This window comes from Notolepis coatsorum (assembly GCF_963971535.1).
Source record: "Notolepis coatsorum genome assembly, chromosome: 15".
In the NCBI taxonomy this organism is placed as follows: domain Eukaryota; kingdom Metazoa; phylum Chordata; class Actinopteri; order Aulopiformes; family Paralepididae; genus Notolepis; species Notolepis coatsorum.
In genome coordinates this window covers 22,094,264-22,101,823 of record NC_140179.1, presented here as the reverse complement: position 1 = coordinate 22,101,823, position 7,560 = coordinate 22,094,264, and positions in this window count along the sequence as shown.

The window sequence follows — 7,560 nt, the reverse complement described above, 5'->3', positions numbered from 1 at the left end:
TCATCATCATCATCATCATTTATTTATTCGTACATAAACTCCCCTGCATGTATCTGACCATTCCTTCATTATCCTTCTAACTAACTCTCATGCTTAACCGAAAGCCCTCCACTACAACTCAAACCGTCTCAGTCAGACACAACCTGCCCTCCCTATTCCCCTCCACCCTCTCCTCTGACATACTATCCGCTCTACCTTTGAGTGACACCTTCTCTGCTCTCCCCCTAGATACGGCAACCTCCACCCTCATCTCAGCCTTATCACTCCTCCCCCCCCACCCCCTCCCCCCTCATCTCTCTGCCGTAGACGTTGCAATCTTCTTTGAAGAAAAAGTGGAGAACATCCGCAGCTCCTTCTCCCAACCACCACCCATTCCAAATACTGAATCGAGAACCTCATCCTTCACCCTGTCATCTTTCTCTCCCATTACAGAAGCTGAGACCCTGACACTGGTAACGTCGAACTGTCCGACTACATGCCAGCTGGATTAGTTGCCCTCCCCACTCCTCCAGACCATAGCACCAGACATCCTCCCATTCCTAACTACAACCATCAACTCCTCCCTCAACTCGGGGGTGGTCCCCACCTCCCTAAAACAAGCCAGAGTCACAGGGCTCATAAACAAAAACCATGAACCCCACCGTCATAGGCAACTATCGCCCTGTCTCTCTTCTCTCCTTCCTTTCTAAAACACTTGAACGTGCTGTATCCAACCAACTTACTGCTTATCTTTTACAGAATGACCTCCTAGACCCTAATCAGTCAGGCTTCAGGACTGGCCACTCCACAGAAACGGCCCTCATAGCGGTCACAGAGGCACTTCACTTAGCAAAAGCGAAAGGCCTCTCCTCTGTCCTGATTCTCCTAGACCTATCTGCAGCCTTCGACACAGTCAACCATCAGATCATCCTCGTGTCCCTCGCAGGAATGGGAGTGGCTGGCTCTGCGCTGACATGGCTGACATCACACCTCAATGACCGGTCCTACCAAGTGTCATGGAGAGGGACCCTGTCGGCCACCCTCCCCCTGCGGACGGGTTTCCCCCAGGGTTCGGTCCTAGGACCCCTTCTCTTCTCCCTCTACACTAAATCTCTGGGTAACATTATCACGTCTCATGCCTTCTTGTATCATTGCTATGCCGATGATCCTCAACTCTTCCTCTCCTTCCCTCCCTCGGATATCCACGTCTCTGAGCGGATCTCGGCCTGTCTGTCCGACATCTCCGCCTGGATGACAACCAACCACCTCAAACTGAACCTAAGCAAAACAGAATTGCTCCACATGCCGGCCAAATCCTCCCCCCTGACCAACCTTTCATCACAGTCGAGAATGCAGCTGTGACCGCGTCCCCGACTCTAGCTACACACCCTCAAGACCCCTACGCTCTGCATCTTCTAGCCGCCTCAGATCCACTCATATCCGAGCTCCGGGAGGGTCATCAAGGAGAAGCCACCTATTCTCAGTCCTTGCCCCACAATGGTGGAACGAAAAAGGAGAGAGGGAGGAAGGAGGGGTGGAGGGAGAGAGGAAGGAAGGGAGGAAGACAGGAAGGAGGGAGGGAGGGAGGGAGGAAGGAAGACTGAGAGAACAAGAAGCTTGTTGTTGTGTGTGTATATAATATCATCTACATGTGCAGTCTGTCTGTGTGTGTATATAATATCATGTCTATGTGTGTGTATATAAGATCATGTCTATGTGTGTGTATATAATATCATGTCTATGTGTGTGTATATAATATCATCTACATGTGCAGTGTGTCTATAATGTCATCTGTATAATATCATCTGTATGTTTGTTTTTCCTTCAATGCTTGAGACCACACAAGACTAAAGATCACCATGCCGTAAAATAAATAATAGACCTAATTCCATCTGTGTTTCCTTCTCGTACAGGAACCATCTGATTTCTCTCGCACTTGGCGATCACATGAGTCAGAGGAGAGAGAGTGTCTTCATGTGGGATACGGTGTGGTCTGTGTCTAAAATGGAGCTTGTATGAATAATGAATGGAAATAAAGTCCTGTGCTTCAGTGAGCTGCTTTGAGAGTGTGGGGTGTCTCTCTGTCAGAGAGAATCTCTGCACCTGGACTCTCTAACTCCTCTATTCTTATGTATGTGTGTAGTTTCCTGTGTTTGCGTTTTGCTGCAGTGCAGCTGTTCCCCGCCGGACGTTAATCCGACAAGCTATAAATCAAGTGGGTTGGATTAATTTAAATTCTTTTTGACAACCTAGCAAAATAAAGTTGCACACTGTGCGTACCTGGATAAGGCATCATACAGGGATTTACAGTTAGGTGTGGATATGTCTGGTGAACGAGATGATAGCGTGTGTGTGTGTGTGTGTGTGTTTGCCTGATGCATACATCGAAAGCGGTATCTGTAAACCATTCCCCTCTACTTCCACTAAACCTCCACTCACCCCTCCCCCTAAAATCTTTCTCTGCATATATTACATCCTCGTACTCTCTTTTCATCCATATACTACATCCTCCCTCTTTTCATCCATATATTACAGCCTCCTACTCTCTTTTCATCCATCCTCCCTCTTTTCATCCATATATTACAGCCTCCTACTCTCTTTTCATCCATATATTACATCCACCCACTCTTTTCATCCATATATTACATCATCCCACTCTTTTCATCCATATATTACATCCTCCCTCTCTCTCAGGTTGGATGACGAGGTGGAGGTTGAGTAGTATTTTACGTCAGGTTGGATGACAAGGTGGAGGTTGGATGCTGCCTGACACTCTTCCCTCTCTTTTTCCTCTCCCTCCTCTCCCTCTTTCCTTCTCTCCCTCCTCTCCCTTTCCCTCCTCTCCCTATCGCCTTCTCTGCCTCCTCTCCCTCTCTCCCTCTTTCCTTCTCTCCCTCTCCCTCATCTTTCCTTCTCTCCCTCCTCTCCCCCCTCTCCCTATCCGTCCTCTCCCTCCTCTCCTTCTCTCCCCCCTCTCCTTCTCTCCCTCTTTCCTTCTCTCCCTCTCCCTCCTCTCCCTCATCTTTCCTTCTCTCCCTCCTCTCCCTCTCCGTACTCTCCGTCCTCTCCGTCCTCTCCCTCCTCTCCCTCCCCTCCCTCCATATGTCATCGTGGGAGACAGACAGGTGCAGTGGCCTCTGTCTCATCTAAAATGTAATTACTTGCTGACATCTCTCAATCTCTCAACCGTGACTCAGATCAATTTGCAAGTCCTACGGGCTTCTAGAGCTGTCCCCGAAGCCTGTTTTTGGGATTCGAACATTCGCCACGGTTTTTCGAACGGATGTTCGAACCATCGTTTTTAATCATGCAAAAAATGTTCTACTAAATAGTTTTTCTGGTTCAGTACTGTCCAGTCTTGACTTTAGGCACACAGCGCACATTTACGCATATAACGTAGCGCATATGCGCATATTGCTGCGGTTATTAAAAGTAGTAGTACCTACTTACTGGTCACGGGAGGCTTCAATAACGTTTAGATGGTAATCCATTTTGTGAATACATTTGTTGAAACAACATCTTTGTTGGCCGAAGGCTCCTGCTATCTTAATGTTAGCCAGCTAAACGTGCATAGCTTAATTAACGTGCATAACATACCTGTGTAACGTTAAGTAACTTGTGTTCCGCTGGGAAACTTCACCATCACTGCATACACTTGGTTTAATACAAACGTCCATTCGGAAACGTTGTATTATGAAATAAGACGGGTGAGTGTGAGTTACTCAACTCTGTCTTTTTTGCATGATTGATTAATTTCCTGATAATGTATGACGGTGACCCCTCCTCATCATCGACTAGACTGTTGTTGTGATCTGTGTTCGCGCGTGACTTTCAAATTATTGTAAACCCAACATAGTACTGTGATATTCTGATATATATCACATTCTGATATATATTTCTCGTGTAAAATATATTTTTTAAAAGATGTAACAAAAATAAAAAATTTATTTATAAATTAAAAAGCGGAGGTTCAAACCTATTAATTATGATTTGAATGCCAACGTAACGAACGAAGGTCCTAACGTTCGAACGTTTGGGCTCAGCCCTACGGGCTTCCATGTGTGGAATGCAGTGGAGGTTTCTCTATGACAACACGTCTCTATGACAACACGTGAAACACAAATTCACTCATAATTCATAATTATTATTAATTTACATATATATATATATATATATATATATATATATATATATATATATATATATATATATATATATATATATATATTTCTTTTTAATTATTGTTATTACTTTTTTTTTATTAGAAATGTTTTCATCTGTAAAAAAAAATCCAGTGAATTTATTTTTTCTTCAAAAATGGCCAAAATTGACAGCTCTGAGCTCAGGCCTGCACTGCACTACTGCAGTAATGGCTGCAGTAAAACTGGTGCATAATTCTGCACGGGTTGACCCGGGATTAAATAAATAATAAACAATAGCCAATCAAAATAGGCTATTAACGTCATCTAAGCACGGTCCGTGCATTTAAACTCTTGCCATTGAATGGGGGATTGAATGATTGACAGCCTTGAAATCCAATCAGAGAATGTTGCCATCTCTGCTGCTCTGTAGCTACACGGAGGTTGAATGATTGACAGCCTTGATATCCAATCAGAGAATGGTTCCTACTCTGCAGTCTGCAGCTCTGCAGCTACACGGAGGGGCTGCGTCTCCCCTCGCAGGATTGATTGATTGATTGAAAATTTTATTAACAGAGCAGCCACGTTCGAAACCTCTATATTAGTGTATCTAACATTTAGCACTTTAATAGCAACTTATTTTTCGCCGGCGGGACATTTACTGAGGACCAGCACAAAGTGTGGATATTATGATTGAACAAGTCTATCTGTCCAGGACGATGACAACATTATTGCAGGTACTGTAAGAGCAGGCAGCCTAGCCGTTTCTAGCTAGGATGCTAATAACTACTGTACTAACGTTATCATGCTAGCTTGGATGCTAATAACTACTGTACTAACATTATCACGCTAGCTTGGATGCTAACTAACGTAATTAAGCTGGCCATGGTTCATGGTGAGCTGTTTGTGTTATAATGAGACAGCAAATTAATGAATGAATGAAAACTTTATTTAACAGATTGCAGAATGGGTACAATACAGTACGGCTCAATACACACAATTGTTAAGGGGATGCAGACCAGAGCAAGACTTTCGTCTTGTTTACATCAGGGTCCCCCATTTTCAATTCATATTGACATTTATGACATACACAACATACATGACATTTATGGCATATGAACTCAATAGCCCGCCGTGGCATTGCCTGTTTAATTCCCCCGCTTGCGTTTCTAATCAAATATTAATATCGCCCCGGGGAGGGGGGGGGGGGGGGGGCATAATCCCACGGGACAATGGGATTGACCGATATGTTTACCAATATTCCAATGTACAGTTTTTCTGTACCATTGACTCAGAATGGTCTGTTTTATTGAAATCGTCACAGCAGTGGCAAATCCTTATGGAAGCCAACGGAAGCCATGCCTCCCTAATATTAAAATATGAATTAATATCAAATATGAAATATGAAAAAAAAATATATATATATAATTTTTTTTTAATATAGTTTACATTCTTTTTCATCTGTGCATCTGTGTTATAATTTTTTATTTTTTTTTAAATGTCTCCCTCTTCTCCTTCTCACTCCCTCTAACACACTGTCAGCCTCACTATGCTCACTGCAGCAGGAGAGGAGGCAGATTGTAGGTCTCTTTCTCCAGGCTTCCAGCATTATAGAGTCCAAATCCGATCCTAGCCAATCAGATTCGAGCTGACTGCCACACCCTAAAAGTTTAAAACGGGGCTGAGAGGAAAACACTCAGCATATTTTCCCCTCTGCACTCTGAACATTGTATTAACCCGTAACTGTTTCCACGGGCCGAATATTGCCCCGATCCTCGCGAGATTAAATCCACGGGGACCTCTCGGCGTGCCGAAGCTTTTCCTAAATCACTTCCATCATCGAAAACGAGGGGAAAAGGTCGGCTCGCGACCCTGAAAATGTCGCGTGATTTTAAAAATGCTGTATTAAGTGAGCCTATTATGGGATCCATGCGAGCTTTCTATCGTGGAAACATCTGGGCGTCCCGCAACTTTTACTCATTCACATGTAGCCCCTAAAATGCTTAGAAAAGGAAAACAGAAAGCGTGGAATAAACTTGCCGAAACGGAAAAGTGTCCCACGGGCGCGCCGTGATTCCGATCCGCGTGAAAATATTCACGGCCATAGAGGAGACCGTGGGACACCTTTTTGCAACCGAATATGTGTCTCGAATTTGTTCCCACGCGGCGCGCAAAATCGTGCAAGGAAAGATCTGACCAAAAATTAACCAATGCTCCAGCAGTATTAATGACCCTGATGTAAACAAGACAAACGTCTTTCTCTGGTCTGCATCCCCTTATACAATTGTGTGTATTGAGCCGTACTGTATTGTACCCATTCTGCAATCTGTTAAATAAATAAAAAGAAAGTTTGACTGGCCGCCGAGCCATACTGTAGTGTACATGGTGACTGCTTAACTTAAAAAAAAAAAAAAAAAAAAAAAAAAAAAACAATAAAAATATTTAATAATTTTTTTTTAATAATTTTTTATTGGCTTCCCCTGTTATTTTACCCACGCGACGCCACTGCGTCACAGCAGTATAGTTTGTTTATACTGTGCGTGTGTGTGTGTGTGTGTGTGTGTGTGTGTGTGTGTGTGTGTGTGTGTGTGTGTGTGTGTGTGTGTGTGTGTGTGTGTGTGTGTGTGTGTGTGTGTGTGTGTGTGTGTGTGTGTGTGTGTGTGTGTGTACTGGAATGAGTGCATGTGGGATTGATGTGGTGATACTTCTTGACTTGTAGCCTATTGTGTCTTGGCAGTAAAGCTGTGAGTACAGTGGTGAGTCCAGGATGGACATTTACCATGCATTTTATAAGCTCTTTTTGCATGAAATTGCAAAGAAATTGCATGTAGATGTGTTTGAAACAGTGAGGTTGAGAAATGGTCTGATCTTGCTGTAAACAAATAGTTTTTGATTTGCCTTCTTGACTAAGCTATTGTTGTGATGTGTGTAAGTGAGGTGTGTGTCAAGAGTTACTCAAAGGTATAAATTACTACTAGAGCCTGTTGTCTTTAACTGTAGTGTCTGTCTGCTGTCTTCATAACCACACTGTGTCTGTACTTCTTTATTAAAATTGTTTATCTCCCAGCCACTACTGACAGACACATTGGGGGATCTTTTATAAATGTAATATAATAATTTGTGCTTCACCTAAAAATTTGGTCAGCAGCCTCCACTGGTGGAATGTTAAGGTGGTGCAATCATCTGGGTAGTACTACTCACAACACACTAGTAATACTCACAACACACTAGTAATACTCACAACACACTAGTATACTATGCACTAGTATTACTCACAACACAGTAGTACTACTCACAACACACTAGTAATACTCACAACACACTAGTACTATGCACTAGTATTATTCACAACACACTAGTCCTAATCACAACACACAAAGCTGATTCCCTTCTGACTAGCATACACTAAAATCACTAAATGGCACGGCTCCTCCCTATCTGT